Genomic DNA, 18,739 nt, shown 5'->3' on the forward strand with positions numbered 1-18,739 from the left:
ATTTCATGCAATTTTGCTTGTGCAACTAAGCATGAATGAACAGGCGCATTGTCGTGATGATAAAGCGGTTTTTTCTTCTTCAAATGCGGTCGTTTTTCGGTGCTTTCGATTTTCAATAGGTCCAATAATGATGAATAGTATGCTCTAATTATGGTTTTAACTTTTTCAAGATAGTCCACGAATATTATGCCATTTGCATCCCAAAATATGGAGGCCATAACCTTTCCGGCCCATTGTTGCGTTTTTGGAAGCTTCGGAGCACTTTGGCCCGGTGGAACCCACTGTTTTGCCTGTTGCGTTGACTTAGGAGTGTAGTAGTGGATCCAGGTTTCATCCATGGTTAAGAATCGGTGCAAAAACTGTGTCGGCTTACGCGAAAATAATGCCAAATTCTGCTGGGAAGTTGTCATACGAATTCGTTTTTGGTCCACTGTGAGCAAACGCGGCACCCATCGCGCGCGGAGCTTCTTCATGCCCAAAACTGAATGCACGATATTGCCCACACGTTCCAATGATATGTCTATAGCATTAGCTACCTCTCTCAATTTCACTTTGGGATCATTCAACATCATATCATGGATTTTTTTGACATTTTCTGGTGTAGTGATCTCTTTTGGGCGCTCAGATCGTTCAGCATCAACTGTGCTCGTACGGCCACAACGAAACTCGGTAAACCACTTATGAATCATTCCAATCGACGGTGCAGAGTCCGGGTAATACTTATCCAGCTTGGCCTTGGTCTCGGATATCGTTTTCTTGCGAAGATAGTAGTATTTGATCAAAACTCGAAACTCAGATTTTTCCATATTAAAAAAAACTCGGAAGTTAGTCGCTTCTCAGTGCTGTAACTTGTAAATGCGTAAACATAAATGGCTGAAGTTTTGACAGGCGTCATTTGAAGGATTAAGCTCGACGAAAATGGTTCACATTAGTGAATACTAATTATATCTCTTAGAATTTTCAGGTACTTATCAGACTGCCTAGTAAGTACCCGGAGCTATAACCGCAAGAATAAATAAGCAGAATTCAGTTGACCAAAAACGGTCAATGTATGTAAATAGATTGCTTTAGTCTGTTGAAGTATCTGCTACGAAAATTAGAGTAGATAGATTTCTTTAAATATCGGCGAGGATTACACAAGAGAAATTGTTATAGATATAGGAGTGGACAAGTGTGTTAAGAATAATCAGAAGCAATAAAGGATACTGGCTTTCCCAGGGATTATAGCGTCAATGAAAGAGTCTCTCCGAAGCAGTTGCAAGCGTCTTGTTTAACAGATTTTTATGATTAAGTTATTCCTGGATAGATGAAATTGTTGCAAATGGAAGAGATCCTCTATTAAACATGTTGAGGAAACACGTTATTATTGAAAAAGAAGCATTCTTTTATAAAGCCGCGGAGCAGGTGGCCGAAACCCTTGGTCTAAAATTTAACATCAGAAGTGAGGCAAGTGCAATACTCCATCTTCATGCCACAGGTCCAAACAGTGTTCATAGGTACAATCCGCGAAATTTCAGTACGTAAGCACTTCAAGCATAATTCCAGGACAATTGGCTTTATGCTGTTTTTTAAGTACATATTTCTCATATATGTACATGTATCCAATTTATTTTTCTAGAAGTTGCCAGTTACCATTGTTTGAACATTGGAAAATCATTAAATTTGAATTTTGCGTAAAAATGTTGTTATTTTCTAACACCATCGTAGCACTATGTTCAAGAGTACAATTGATATATTTTAAGTACATGTGACTAAAAACTTAATTTTAAATGTGGCAGCGATGCTTCCAAAAGAAAAGTAAATCGTGTTACATAAAACAAGAATCCAACGACCGAATTTGAACCACAGCGAATAAACAAAAACCAAAAATCCTATTGTAATCTGAAAAAAAATTTAATTTTCAGACGAAAATAAAAAAGAGGAAAGAAAAATGAGAAGGCAGCCAACCACATTCCCTTCCTTCTCTTTTTCTTTCTTTAGTCTTTTTTATTTTTATTATCATAAAATTACAATAAGATAAAAATAAAAAACATAAATGAAATTGAATTACCAACGTTTCGGTACTCGTACAGTAACCTTATCAAGGCAAGAAAAATGTAAGTGGTAGAAATTGACAGCACCCACCAACAGGTGCTCTCTCTTCGATACCTGAGAATTGAATGAGGTTCAGTAGGCCAATCTGTTGTAAACACAATAAAAATATCTGCCACAATTACATCAGAAATAGAGATGGTAAAAGAAAAACAGAGTTCATGAAACAGCCACGGTAAATGTAATTAATCATATTAGCATAACTTTTGTTCAGCCCATCCAAATCGGTTTTTAAATTAATATATCACTTTTTTTGTTTTTTAATATAACGCATTTCCATGAATTCGCTCTTTCTTTCATTACTTTCACTATGCAAAATTTGAACATTATCTCAGTCAAACTCATGTCCAAAATCAACAAATTCCTTTGTCTCTCTGGCAAGAACACTCTTATAACAGCGTCCTAAATGAACATCACTTTTGTGTTTCTCTATCCTAGTATTAAGAAGTCTGCAATTCTGTCCAACGTAATTCAAAAGTATTAAAAGAACTATATTCCTTTAACTCTTTCTGATTATCGCAAGCAAATTATTAATCTCTTTGTTTTTGATTTGTTGAACTATAATTGCAATATGTTTCTTAATTAACTTTTTTGGATAATGATTCAGAAAAAGGATATTCCTAACAATATTCAAATTTCTTGCATGAAATGAATAATGGGACAAACCTAGAGCTCTGTCAACTAAGTTTTTAATTACTGCAATTTTGTTTTGAAAGGGATGAGCAGAAAGGAAATTTAAAATTCTACCTGAGCATGTACTTTTTCTGTACCAATTGGTAATATTATTACCACCCTAACCCTTAATTACTTCTATGTCCAAAAAAACTGATTTTATAATCCTTTTCTATTTCATGAGTAAATTGAAGTTTTGGATGAAAACTGTTGAAAGTATCAATGACGATCTGTAACTTTTCTAGAGGAACACATAATAAGAAACCGTCGACAAACTGAAAATAAAAAGGCAAAGCAAAATCTTATTTCCCAAAATCAAAAACATCAAAATCTTCCATCACCAGTTCTGCCAAAATCGGAGAAATGACTGAACCTATGGGAGTACCAGACTTCTGTCTATAGAAATATCCATTAAATTTAAAATAAGTTCACTCCATAATAAAAACTATCCCTTCAATAAAAGCTTTTTGACATAATCGAGTACGGGTTCTTATATTAGCCCATATATTTAAAATTGCCTTTTTAACTAATTCAAGGGGTATACTCGGAAACATTGCAATAACATCCAAAGAAATCCATACATGGTCGTTCGGAACCTTTTTTTGAATGATACTTTTTTAAAATTCCCAGCTATTTTTGACATTATATTTGGAAGTTGTGATAGAGTCTTTGTGAATCTTTTTCAACCCATAATATCTTGCAAGAACTGTGTCTTCAGTGTTTATATCAGTCCATCTTATATTCTTTCCTAGAAGTCCTTTCTTTCTCCGACTGTCAAGCAACTTAAAAGTGTCTCTTTTCAATTTTTTTAACGGATTTTCATGTGATAATTCAAATTTATCATTATCAAAAAGCAAATTCTCCATATTCCTAATATAATTCAATTTTTTTCATGCAAACAGTAATACTGCCTTTATCAGCATTCATGCAAACCATATCAGAGTTGTTTCTAAGAATCTCTTTCGTCATCATGAAACTTTTAGAAATTCGACGATCAATATAACTGATATGCAAAATATTTTTCTCAATAAAGCTCTTTGACAAGTGTAAAACCTTGTTTCGGAAATCCTGCTGATCCAAAGTAGGAATTTTGTGTATAATTGATTCAACATCTTTGACTTTTTCCATCGTTTGTTTTTCCTTAGCTTTATCACACGGTTACTAAAACCTTGACCTAATCTAAGAATATCTGTAACTGAATCAGGAATCTGAATATCTGTCAAATTAACAAACCAAGAATCTTTACCTTCTTCTTCAAAAATTCTATGTAAATTTAAATTTTGCTCTTGAAAACTAGTTTGCTGATGAATTAAATTTGAAAGTTTGTTATCATGTTTTATATTGCTGCTTAAAAATCTTTAATGGAGAAGAATCTAATGCTTTATAAGATGAATAATTTCATATTGTTGTAAACAAACTTCTAATTCACTTCTTGTTCTTGAAATTCTTGACTTTAAAAAATTAACATGATTTGAAACATCTTTGATAAATAAATTTAGCAGTGAAAATTTAAAATAGTTTAAAGTGTGTTCAAATTTTGCATTACAAAAATTACTGTGAAAAGAGAAATCTCGAATTTTGTTATCCAGGAAAAACATTTTTTTAGGTAAAACATCGTTTCTTCTACATTCAATCAAAAATCTTTTTTGAAGAATACTGCCTTTCAATTTCTTATTGATATCACACCATAATTGCACCTTTCTGATTACTTCAGGACCATGCTTAACTCTTATCTGATTAAAAAACAGAATATCATAGAAATGATCTCCAGTCCAAGTCAGCTAAATGAAAAATTAAGAAATTTAAGTTAGACCAAAATCCAAATTAAAAATCCTATTTAATGTCCGATAATCAAATTGATGCAAAGTCCTGTTATATAAAACAAGAATACAACGACCAAATTTGGACCAAAACGAATAAACAAAAACCAAAAATCCTATTGTAATCTGGAAAAAAAACAAATAAAATTTTCGGACAAAAATAAAAAAGAAGAAAGAAAAATGAAAAGGCAGCCAACCACATCCCCTTCCTTCTCTTTTTCTTTTTGTCTTTTTCATTTTTATTATCATCAAATTACAATAAAATAAAAATAAAAAACATAAATAAATAAAATTCCATTACCAACTTTTCGGTACTTGTACTTACCCTTATTAAGGCAAGAAAAATGTAAGTGATAGAAATTGTCAGCACCCACGAACAGGTGCTCTCTCTTTGATACCTGAGAATGGAATGAGGTTTGGTAGGCCAATCTGTTGTAAACACAATATAAATGTTTGCCACAATTACATCAGAAATAGAGAAAGTAAAAGAAAAACAGAATTCATGAAACATCCACGTTAAATGTAATTAATCATATTAGCATAACTTTTGTTCAGCCCATCCAAATCGGTTTTTAAATTAATAGATAACTTTTTTTGTTTTTTAATATAAAGCATTTCCATGAATTCCCTATTTCTCTCATTACTATGAAAATTTGAAGCTCTCGTCCTGTATGGAGCGAGAGTGTCCGCATTGGCAAAACATATAACAAAAAGTCTAGGACAATCAGTCCTGCTTCTCATCCTGATCGCGGGAGTCTTGAAGTAGGCTGCGCTCTCAGTCCAGTGCTTTAGCGTCAAGGGCCCTATTCGGGGATGTGAGGACTTCCTCCCACAAAATAATTACTGTCGCAGACCTACGTATAGCTCCTGTCTATTAAGTTCGTTCCCAAAGCCTAGAGAAATGATCCAGATTCATTCCTGGCTCAGGATGCACCTTATTCCTCGTTGTCCCTCGTTGAAAATATCGATGAGGTAAGGTCATAAATAATAAATACACAGAAAAACATCGTACAAGTTAATTATGAATTCTTGAAATAATCCTAAATGTGCTCTTGGAGTACCGTGCTACGTGCCGAGAAAACAGATTCCGCCTCAAAAATAGAATAATCAATAAAATAAATTGATTTAAAATTTTGTTTTGTTATATTTTAGAAGTGGTATTTGAAAAGCCAAAATATTCTTGAATATTTGTTACTGAGCTTAAAAATGGTTACATTCTCAAAAATTTCATCATAAAAAGAAGGCTGTTCTACGTATTAAGACTATGTAGTTCTTATCTTGGAAAAAGATCTTGTACTTTGTACAATTATATTTTAATAATCGCTTCTATGTGCTTGAGTTATGAAATTTGAACAGTGATAACATTCTTAAAAGTGTAAGATTAAGCTTTGGAATTTTAAATATTCCTTATAACATAAGACTTTTGTAACTTGTTATAAAATAAACTACATAAAAAACAATAAAACCGATTTTTTAAAAACCTAAAATTGCAATATTAGCGCATTGAATATAAATTTAAATACGACTTGAATACTTAAAAAGCCATTAATTAAGTTTGTGCACAAGTAAAATACAAATGTAATAAGATAACTCACACACACACACACACACACACACACAAAAACACACACACACATATATATATATATAATTAAAAATTTGTCATAAGGACAACCGCAGGATTTCGCCGGGAGCGGGTGCTAATCTGAAAAATTGCACCCGCTTCCAGCAAAATCGCGGTAAAATTTCAACCACAACCACGTCTCACAACCGTGAGATAGGTGGTTACAGTCTGTAAAGGAATCAATACGACGTTCCAGCAAAAGCCTCGTGCACCCTAAGAACACGGAGTGACCCAAGGACAACCGTCTTCTGCATTTTTCCCGCAAGTGTTCTAGCATATTGTTGACACGCAGGGATGCTTTTTAGGCTATTAACAAGTGAAAGCTTGACACCTCCAAGAGCGCCGATGATAAGGACGATCAGTTTAACAGAATATTCCAGGTACAATCGTTGCAACTCCCTTATAAGGTCTCGATACCTCTCTTTCTTTTCATTCTCCTTGGCTATGATGTTTTTGACAGCTGGTGCCGAAAATTCGATAACGAACATGGTTCGATTCTCGAAGTCAAGAAGAACCATATCAGGCCTCGAGTGAGCAATAGAAACAATTGTCGAGAATATAAAGTTGCAGTATATGCGGCACTTCCCATTCTCGACAATTGACTCAATTTCCCTAGGAGCATTTAGAGGAGCGATATTAAGGTGAAAGCCGTAGGAGTGACAGAGATGGTGATAAAGCATTCTTAGTGCCGCATTGTGCCTTTGAATGTAGGTCGTTTCCGCGTGAGTCGGACAACTAGATAGTATGTGAGCTAAATGTTCGGGGTGTGCATGGCACGCCCTGCAGATATCATCGGGAATGTCTTGACTCAAAATGTGGCGACGGTATGTTAGGGTGGAAATGACACCGTCTTGGCATGCAAAAAAGAAATCCTCTGTACCAGACTTCAATCCGGGCGATTTGAGGAAAGCAAACGTTAGCTCACGAGACATTGACTGATACTTCACATTTCTGTGGAAGATACCGTGCATCCTCTTATCGAGGAGCTGTTCACGAAAGTTTTCTGTTGTGCTTTCTTAATCCGGGCTTTCAGGGATGCCATTAAGCTTTCCTCGCTTCAAATAATACTTGGCGCATTTGTCTAACCCAAATTCCATTCCAATTTCCTTAGTATATCGTTCGACAATCCCTAGAGCTAGTTGCAGTTGATCTCTATTTTTAGCATAGATCTTAAGATCGTCCATGTAAAATACATGAGTAAGGCAAAAGAGGAGTGGGCTCATGGTGTCGCCCTGAAAGACACCTCTCTGAAACGTGACCTTGTTAGTTGTCACACGATTTTTTCCAGATGAGATAGTAAATCTGGTTTTCCAAAGCGGCATCAATCTCTCTATGCACCCAACTATTTGCGGATGAACCTTTAAGATTTCCAAAAGACAAATGATAAGTCTATGGGAGGTCGAATCGTAAGCTTTCCGTTAATCAATCCAGGCCATTGATAGGTCACGCTGGTAGAATGTTGCATCTTTGCAGATACTTCTATCGATGAGCAGGTTCTCTCGACATCCGGCTACGCCTGTCTTTGAGCCTCGTTGTTCATACATTTCTTGCCACACAGGTTCAATTGCCCAAACAATCCTATCATTTAGGATAGCTGTGAATATCTTATAAAGTGTGTTCAGACTAGTGTTTCGCTTGTAATTCTTCGGGTCAGCTAAGTTGCTTATTTTCGACAGGAGCATTGAGCGACCTTCCACCGCATCGGCCAAAGATCTCGCTGCATTATACACACAATAATTGATAGCCCAGAGGTCGGATTCTCCGGAAAAATGCGTTCTGTTGTTTTGAACCGCACTTACTACAACTATGTTTGGTGTTGTCATTGTTGTTCCCACGAGAAGCTAAAGAAAGGGGTTCGTCCATCCTTGTAGAACCTCGCATGCAAGGATAAGGCTGCGTACTCTGAGGGGTCACCCGGTATCCCGGAGTCCACGTTCTAGACACCTCACCCAGGTTCCATCCAGCTTTCGGTACGGTTTTCACACCTCCGCTTGGGGGTTATATATATATATAAAGGCCTAATAATACTTATCTAAGATTGTTGCATTACTGAATTTTTATGTTTTAATTTAATATGTCGGCTATAAAGAAATTTTGATATTGAATTTCGATAAGGCTAAACTTTTTTGTAGTTTTATTTGTATAAAACTTTTATTATTGCAATTCATAGTTGTTGGAAATAAATTTACAATATTATAAGGTTCAAAGATAAAGAAAATATTAGTGAAGGTGAAATTCTCTTTAATTCTTTGTAAATTCTCTAGTTGTCTTGAAATGATGGTCACAGTCACGAGAAAGTGACCAGATTTTAAATATCCGAGAAATCTGGAACTCTAAGACTGACATCCGTTTGTGCTAATGGCATGTATTTAAGACTAATACTAAGGACCCTAAATAATGTTGTCAGTAGAAAGATTACGAAATACATGTCCTTTTGTAAGAGAATTAGATAGACGTTATCTGCCGACGTAGGTTGGAGGGGCAGAATAAGCCAATGCCACACATTTACTAGTAAAAATGAGCAAGAATCTATTTCAATCAAGAAATAATTTAATAAATTAAACACGAATAATTATTATTAAGATGTTACTTCATTTCATAACAACTGATGTAACTATCTTTACTTTTATTTTAGATTCAGGTATTACCAAAACGTATGTACAGCAGGATACAGTACCGTGTGGTGGCAATGGGCACAATGGGAAAAACACATTGATTGGATGGCTTTAAATGGAATCAATTTAGCGCTTGCATTTATTGGTCAAGAAGCTATATGGGAACGCGTTTATTTGGAAATGAATTTAACGAGAGAAGAGATAAATGAACACTTCGGAGGACCTGCGTTCTTACCATGGTAACTTAATCATTTCTTATGCAGATTTTCTAAAAAAAAATCAAGGGGAAAAATAGAAAATATAAAGAAAAAAATGGTTTCAAATTAATATTCAATGAAACAAGAAAGCTATTAACGTTAACATATTTACGTTAGTGTAAAATAAAGTCTCACTAAAGCCTGGTTTCTCAATCACGTTCGGAATGTTGTTGACTACTTGGCTTAGTGAAGCTCACTTACAAGGTTTTGGATTTTTAAGTTGGCAACATCATTTCTCAAACAGTAATTTGGTCTTTTCGTTGTACGTTTTAATATGTTAGTAGAATAAAAAGTTTGAATATCATAAAGTCTATGAAGCACTGAAATTTGGTCAGTTAATTTGGAATTGTATTAAAGTTTCTTTGACTTTTTAAATTTTACCAAATTAATATTTTAGTATTATGTGTTTGGCATAATTACCTAGAACTCTCAAATTGCGCTAGCCCACATAATTCAGTATTTTTATATAATCGCCAGCTAAACTAAACCTTATTTTGTAAATATTTTCTGGAAAATTTATTTTTTTGCTATAAATTTATTTCGAAATATCTTTTTCAAAAGCTGTTAAACGAAATGATAAAATGGTAACTATTATTAATTATTACAAAAAAAAAACAAAAATAAATCTTTTATCAATGAATCTAGTGATACTATTTCCCCTCAGCATTCAATGATTTGAAGTTAGCTAGAGATAGAATGAAACTGCTTTAAAGTAATATCATTATAACAAAACTTGTAGCTCACAATCGAATCACTTGATTCCACTACTCATGTCTTCGTACTCCATTTGATAATTGATCACTTTTCACTGTATACAATATATGATTTTGAAAAATAAGGAATACTGCCAATAAAATGTAGATAGTCGATATCAACCCCCAAAAAATCGCTCTACATACTGCGAAATATTAATCCCAGCTTTCGGCAACATTTTCCACGTTACCGAATAAATTCAAACTAATCTTGGATCGGGTACCAAAAATAAGGGGAGTGAATTAGGAAGGTCGATCGTCACCCGCGTTAAGTCAATTCAGTTCAATCAAATAATTCGTGAATTGACTTCCGTATTCAGCTGGGCATCAGCATTACCAAATTTGGATATGAGATAGCTTTAGATCAACGTGAACGGGAAAAACCACTGGGAGGAGTTAATGTAAAATAACATTGAATAAAAATTATATAATCACATACAGTTCTTCTAAATCAATCAGAACTTTGGAATAGATTAATGATTAAATCTTAACTTAATGCAAACAATATACCAAATTGCACTAGACAGCGATATTTAGATGAAACTTATTTGTGGATTAGCAATTAAACCTTCTTTTGAAGATTTTTTTTCCACATTCCGTTTTCAGAGAGGACCTTTTAATTCCGAAACCCGCTCTTGAACTGTTTCTGGCTTCAGAAAAAATGTTAAAATTCTGGGTTACTCTTAGATATTCTAGTATATTACAGGATATTCCCGGATCTACTCTACTTGTTTTGGCTAGTTCCATTGGCGAAGCTGGGGTTTGCGACTCCAGATATTGCGACGGATCATGTCATGCATATGCAGAAGAGCTTGCATATCAATTCTTCCGTTTCGCAATTTTACATCATATGCCATCAAGGCGGGCGCGGGCGCCGGAATCTTCAGTTTCTTTATAATTACATTGTTTTGGGTACAGCTTACATCGTTGCAAATAAAAGACTTCCGCTTCTAAAAATTATTAGAAATCACGAGATGATTGACAAAGGAGCGTTCCTTTACAAATTCGACGAGCAAGTGACCGAGACACTTTGTTTGAATCTTGACATCAGAAGAAGGGAAACGTTCCCTTCTGTTAAACAACTTGTGCAGTTTCAATTGCGGAGGTTGCATCGTGGTGCCCATAGAGGCCAATATAATGTACAATCTTCCGAACCAGCAGATAATATCTATAAATGTTGATTTTATCATTCGTGTATATTTGAATAATTTTCTGGAATCTATTAAAATTGCGTAAAGCGTATTAAGCTCCAGAAAATGTTTGCCTATTCCTGCATAACTGCATTATTTTTAGTTCTGTAAACTGTGTATATTTTCTCTAATTTTGGCAGCATAATTTTGGCTTGTTAGACATCATAAACCCAACATTACTAACAATATTGTATTGGTTTTTCCAACTCTGCCATCCATATTTCACCCCACGGCAATTCCAGATTAATATCTATTCCCCTGTTTCTATGTGCAATTTTTGTTTCGGACTCCTTAATAGTATATTGCACAACAGCTTGTGGGCGGGAGATTTACCAGGACCATAAAGTTGGCGCTATAAGTCCGTATGAATTGCGTATTAGAGTTCTCGCACGCTGCGAAGCTGTGTGAAAATATTCCAGAGCCTGGTTCATGTGGCTATCTACTGTCAACTTCTTGTCGATGGTGAATCTGTCGATTCTCAATGAGTTCTCTATAATATTCTTTACAATGAGTCTACCTCCATTTTTGTTCTTGCGTTTTCTGAATATAAATCCATTTTGTGGCAAACGAGGGAAAAAATGGCGTAAATTTTCCTACATTTGTCATGCTCTACGCACGTTGAATATCAAATTTTTTAAACACATATTTTTTTTAATAAATAATAAAAATAATGAAAACAGGTGTAGGTAGTGATTTGAAGAATCTAGTGCACCTCCTAAAGTAAAATGCACAAAAAAGCATTTTCTTTACATATACATGCACACTTAGCATTTAGCGTCGTAAACGGTTACTATGTGAACATCGTTTTGGATGAGGTTGGGTTTATTTTGTTCATGGAAGTTTGTTTTCGTTTATTTTTGTTCAAGTTATTTGTCACATTAAGAGGTTGAAGCGTTTCTTACAAGTATTAATATAAGGCACCAGATCTATTTCATAATCTGTTTAACAGGTTTTACAAATAAAGAAATGATTGTGACGAGTTATGTCTTCTTTTAGCTTCAGGAAAGATAAACTGCATATCTCGAATTTTGCATGAGTTTCTATAAAGAAAAATAGTTGTCGAGATTCGAGTTCTCATTGGGATTTGATCACTGCCTGTGTGAAGAAGCCGCGTGAATCCAAGGCGAGACGGAGACGAATGAAGCTTCTCGTATCGAAATATGCTATTTAGTTTTTTAATAAGATTAATAGTATATGTTGTCATTTATTATTAATATTTATATTAGTTAAAGAAAGAATTGAGTTCGCTGAACTTACAAATAATTAACGGATGGCTCTTTTGTTTTGGTCAAGTTGATTTAATTGATAGAAAATTTTGAAGCTGGTCTCATCTTTTAGTTAATAGCACACATTCAAGATACATTTTTTTTAAAGTGCTCTCTGAAACAAGTAAAGAACCGTGGTATTTTTTATAGGGAAACATGCCCAACGCATGTGGAATAAGAATGTATTTAGGTATATTTTACTCCTCTAAACAAAAAAGTTTGTTGACAGAACAGATCTCCTAAACGGTGTCATAAAAAGGCTTTTTAATCTTAAAAAGTAAAATTTCTACTTCGGCTGATCTTTCAGAATACCTGGTATGAATGAGTTTTAGACAATAATGCTAAATTATGGAATGTTTTCCATATTGTTTATTTAATTTTATAAAAATTCAGTCTTACTTGATTCTAGGTCGAGAATGGGCAACATAAGGGGATGGGGTGGCCCACTGAATTCATCTTGGCATGCTCATACTATTTCTCTACAACATCGGGTTCTTCGCAGAATGAGAGATCTCGGCATGACACCTGTATTACCGGCGTTTGCCGGTCATGTACCAAGGGCAATTGACAAACGATTTCCTTACGCAAATGTGACAATGGTTGGCGTGTGGAATAACTTTTCAGATCAATATTGTTGGTAACTAAAGTCTTTTGAGAATATTATATACTGGAAATATTTCAGTTCAAATTATCTGCCCCTATGTTGCAAAGAATGATGTTGCCGCTTATGCGCTTATGTTGCCGCGTCTGCATTCCTCTCTGTTTATTATAGAATATAAAATTATTAAGAAAAATTAGATTAATTCAAATGGTGAGTCGAGCTAAGCGAATTAATTAATGTAATCTAAAAGATTAATTGCAGCTTTTCGACGAACATACACATTTTTCTGTACTGATTATATTTTAACTCATAAGAGTGTAATGTAATTGTCTATATTTTGGATCGTAAATTCGGATTTTTAAAAAGTCTGCACAATGTTCTTTCATTATGTATTTGAAATCATACAACCATACATGGATTTTGTTGCAGCCAAATGACTAAGGTGGAGACCTACAGCTTAAGTTGAGATCCGAACCACCATAATTTTGGTAAACGTATATCAAAAAATTTTCAGAGGTACCGGCTCAGAGACCGAACCCCGGACCTCTAACGTGAAATCCGAACGCCTAACTTCCTGAGCCACCGAACCACTATATTATATTGTTATAGGAAGTTGTATTCAACGGAAAATACAAATATTTTACACGCAACATAAATAAATAGAGTTTTCTGTGGAAATCGTAATTTTCTAATATTACCATATGGAATACGTTTATAGTCATAAAGTTCATCACATAGAATTGAGGTTTTAGAAGAATGTCCCTTTTCAAGGCTGAATCACCCCTGTATGGTTGTTCTAAATGAAAATATATTGCAACCTGCGAGTTACAGAAACTCCCAAAAAATAGGCAACAGGAATATCTCCCTGGCAATCCTTCGTAAAGTAGGCATAGTAAGGGAGATATTCTAAAGAGCAGGCTCCGAAGAACTTCCATGCAACCGGAAATTACGTAACTCAGAGAGGGAGAGTCGGGAAGAGGATATACAAAGCACTACAGGACTCGAAAGTACTCTTCTTGATCTTGCAGCTGAAAAGCGAAGATCGAAAGCGGTCAACCTGAAGGGAGATCTGGAGGACTGTTTTCCTCCTTATCCTGCCTTCAAACTATCCCCTGTTCGAAAAAAAGGAGTGTCTTAGAAAATTTCTGTAAGTATTTTTCTTATAGAAATATTCTAACTCTTCTGACTTTATTTTTTACTTTGAGTAGAGAGCTAAGGAAGTCTCTTCCTTATTCCTGTACAAAAGAGTAGCTGCTAAGATGTTCACGATCATTCGAAGTCCATCGTGAAATCGAGAAACCTTTTCTCACGAGAACTATCGCGGCAATCTTTGAGTATCTTTTCGTGGCAAATAGCCCTATAATAAAATTTTAGACTTGTCGGTCTGAAGCCTGACCCACTATATAAACAAGTTTAAAGCTGGCACTTTTTCGTTTATTCTCAAATTCTACGTTGTTCGAGGGAAAATGCTTTCACCATCTGGCAAATCACCCTTGATATTCAGGAGCAACAAGGAAACTGTTTTCTCTCTCAATGGTCGGTGGGTATCAAGCTGTTAATGTTAAAGAAGTTTAGAACTAGTCGTAAAAATTAAAAGGGACTTGAATTCCCAAATTTTAAAATCATTCATAGGCTTGAGGATAATCCTCCCGTTTCACTCTCTCTCTCTCTTGTACTCAGAGCGCCTGTCGAGTAACGGCCTTACCTGAGTAACAAGTCATCGGCCTAAATACGGCAATCATCTAATATGGAATAAATAGAAAGATTATTAGCTATTATTACCTCTATTGAAAAGAAGTGACAAGAGCTTAAAATACCGTGCGTAGACTTCGTCGAGTCTGAATTTGAAAATTAAATGTGTATCGTTCTATAATATCACGTATTTGCATTTTATGTTTCCTATTTTACTGAATCATATGTGTCCAAATTAAATAAACACTTTAACGGTTTTTATAGTTAACTTACGGCACCCGAAAAAGCTTAACTAACGATAACATCCTTATTACGGAAGAGAAAAAAATCCCACTACTTCTGTCATGGCGTCAATCTAAACGTATAGACCCATTTACAATACAATAATTACCGCGAAGATGTTCTACGGAATTAAGCTCCCATAATATCCACCCTCCAAAAAAAAGGAATCAGAGCCTAACTCGATCCTAGAACCTCAGAGTCCTTCCTCTAGTAAAGCCAAATGGGCCGAAGACTCAACTCGTCGAAGAAATATTTATGTCGAAAGGTCCTTCTCAAATTCGCCACAATCTTCGTCCAGTAGGGGCCTCCCTCTGCAACTGTGGAGGATCGAGTAGGTGCTTGCCTCCCAAATGATAAACATTTAAATTATTGAAATTCAGATGATATGTTAAAATTGCCGTTAGATGGTGTTAAATTAATTAAAAAATTTGTTGTTGCAGCGCTAAAAATTTAAAAAATTCATCAATTTTGCTAAAGGCGACTTCAAGTGCACCCATAGTCGCTCGATATTGCTGCTAATGAAAAAAGATGTCCTTCAGGTCGCCTCTACTCAACGTTAATAACAATTATTGTACATTAAAAAATGTTTTAACGCTGCAAGAAAAAATATTGCAATTATTTGGTAACCTTCTGTTGGCAAGTTTCACGCATAATTAATATTAAGTTAACTTAAACGTTTATCTTGGTAAAATTAGAATTACAATAATTCAAACGTTTAGCTTGATGCTTTTTCTCTTTTTTGCTGAATTATACCGACAGGATACTATAGGGATACGATGAGGATACGCTGTAGCGTAACCTCTTCGTTCATTCCGTCCGCCATGTACGTCTGGCATGGTCTGGTACTTCACGACCATTAATCCTCTCAGTTTGGATTATTTTGGAACCGATTATTATTCTACATCCGGATATCAAACGCTTGTAGTACATGAAGGATTTAAATATCGGTAGGACCTATTTAAGCACGTGCGTTTCTTAGAGTGATGGTGGAATAAGTATTATTTGGGGCACCACCCAGCAAACGTTGTTACCGAACAGGTCTGTAACTGTTCTAGAACATAAAAGAACGTGTTCTAGAACAGGTTACGAACATGCGAGTAACGATGTCATCCCGCATACGATAAAACAATTCTGTAACAGTTCTAGAACGCCGTGACATATGATATGTAAAATTTTCAGAACATTTCTGGAACTCGATTACCAGTGTTATGTAACAATTCTGTAACATATCTAGAGTGCTGTAGAAACAGATCTGTAACGTTTCTGGAATTCAAATATAAATGTTGTATAGCAAATCTGTAGCAGATCTAGAACGCTGTGACAACCAATCGGTAACATTTCTAGAACAATTCTAGAACTTTAGTAAGCTGCGTTGTAAAAATTCTAGGTGAATTCTATAACAGTTTTATAACCGTTCTAGAACTGTTATGTTTCAAATATGGAACAGTGTCATGTACCCCTCACAGTAATAGGATATCCCAGGATATTCTATTATACTCCATTTATGTCCCGGGTTATTCCAGAGATAACCCGTCGGAATATCCTGCGAGGCGAAAATTTTGATATTCCCATGGATAAATTTAATCCGGGAGGGCGCGTATGCTGTCTCGACTAACAAAAATTATACGTCCGAGATATCCACGTTAGGGATATTTGATTAACTTTTCATGGAGGTTTGAATTAAATCAGTGTTTTTCGTCAGAAATGGCTATTTATAATTTTTTTCAAATTATATTTTCAGGAAGATTCACAACTTTTTCACAACTTTAGATTATTTTAGTCATTTACACTGGAAATATTTATTTTTATTAACAAAAATTAGACTTTAAAGAAAATCAAAAATTTTTGTACAATTAAAGATTAAAGTTACGGTTTTCAGTGAAAATGCTGATGAAGATTTCAAAGAAGATTACGAATTTTGGGACATGTTAAGGTTATTTTATCATAAATTGTCATTTATGTTATTAATTGAGGAACTCGTTTAATGTTGAAAATAAAATTTTGGGTTCAGAAAAAGATTTACAATCTCAAACAATTTTTTGTTACTTTATGTTTGTGTTTTTTGTAGGAAATTGGTATTTTTAAATCAAAAAATCTTTAAAATTCTCAGATCACTATTCAGTTATTAAATGCCTCAACTTCGCAAACTTTGAAAAGCTAGTTCTTATGTTCGAAACTTTTGTTTGAAGCTTGCATAAACTTCTTTCACGTTTACCCGGCCTAGGGTTTGGGGATGTTTCAATACCAGTTGTTGTGTGCGATTGTACAGCTTTACGAGCTAAACTGTACGGCACTCTAAACTCAGATGTTATTTTGCGAATTCCCCAACCCTTTGGTACCATAGTCGATAGCTGGACTGCATAAGATCTATTGAGTCTTTATTCAATCGTTCCTTAACATAGTTCGTTAAATTATCTATGTCTTTCTTACTAGTATCGACTTCAATGTACTTAAAACACCTTTTCTCATTGTACATTGAGAGTTGCCTTTATCTCAACCCCTTTCTGAATTTGTGCAGTTTTTGTTCAAAGAGCTTTACTATTTACAATGGAGGAAATCCCTAAAATCTGTAGATTTTCATTCAATTCAAAAAGATATTTTTCCCTTTTTGCATCTCCTTCTAACTTTTTAAAAAAGTCGTTATCAAATTGAAGTAAATCTCCAACCAGTTCAAAATTCATTTCTTCAGAAGAGTCTTTAGCAGATAGAGGTGAATGCTCTACTTCATCATCATATGAAGAAGAACCTCTCTGATTATTTATTTCTAATTGATATGTGGTACAAATGTATTTGTCTAAGATAACCCAAAACGTTGTACTAATTGATTGCGAAACTTGTCGAAATTTTTTTATATCGACTCTACTATGTTTCTTCTTTGAAAATGGATTAAAAGTATTTATTCGCGGCATCTTCTCTTTAATTTATATTTTTGGAAATACATAAATTACACTTTTAACTAATGCAGGACTTTGCATTAAGCGGTTGTTTTACTAATCATTTTCTTGTATAATCGTAACATCATTTGGGGTAGTTTACCCCCATAAAGTTGTTTGATTAATGTATATTGAGAAATTTAGGTATTTAAACCTTCTTCGTGCGGAAATTTTTCTGCTCTGTTTTGTACGCGAAACTTACTTTATTTTGCAGAAGTGTAATAAAAAGAAGTTAAGGGTGGATATTCCTTATAAATTGATTTCTCATATAAATGCAAATAAAACGTAAAATGTATTGTATTGTCGCGTGCAAGACACATTTTTGTGCACATTTTTTTAGTTGAAATCTTCTTGAGGAAATTTTTCTGCTCTGTTTTGCCTCCTTAAGACCATTTTGGGCACATAAGAAAAAATATGTGTTGCATACTTTTTTTGTCTACTACAACATTTGTGAGAACAAAGAGAAAAAGTTACTTTATTATTTAATTTGAGGAGTACAATGTAATAGTTTTCCACAGAACGTGAAAGTAATATTTAGAGGGCATAATACAGATAATAAAGTTAGTAGATTTTATGCTTTCACGATGATTCAGTTTGATAAAAAGAGATATTTCGGGTTTCACTCATGTAAAAAACTACGAATTGTTTGCCGACGTTTCGTGAACATTGCAGTTCACATCTTCAGGTCTGACCTGAAACTCAGGTACGAGGGTAGTTCAATAAGTCCTTAGAATGAAGAAAAAAGAACAATTTTTTTTGGGTAAATTTTTTTTTATTTTTCAACATAAGCTCCTTGGAGCTCTATACACTTGGTCAATCGCTTTTCAAGTTTTTTTAATCCTGCAGAAAAGTGATTTTTCGGAAGTTCCTCAAAATAAGCACTTACAGAGGCAATGACGTCTTCGTTGTCTGGAAATCTCTGTCCACCGAGCCATTTTTTCAAGT

This window comes from Belonocnema kinseyi, chromosome 4 (assembly GCF_010883055.1).
Source record: "Belonocnema kinseyi isolate 2016_QV_RU_SX_M_011 chromosome 4, B_treatae_v1, whole genome shotgun sequence".
Taxonomy (NCBI): domain Eukaryota; kingdom Metazoa; phylum Arthropoda; class Insecta; order Hymenoptera; family Cynipidae; genus Belonocnema; species Belonocnema kinseyi.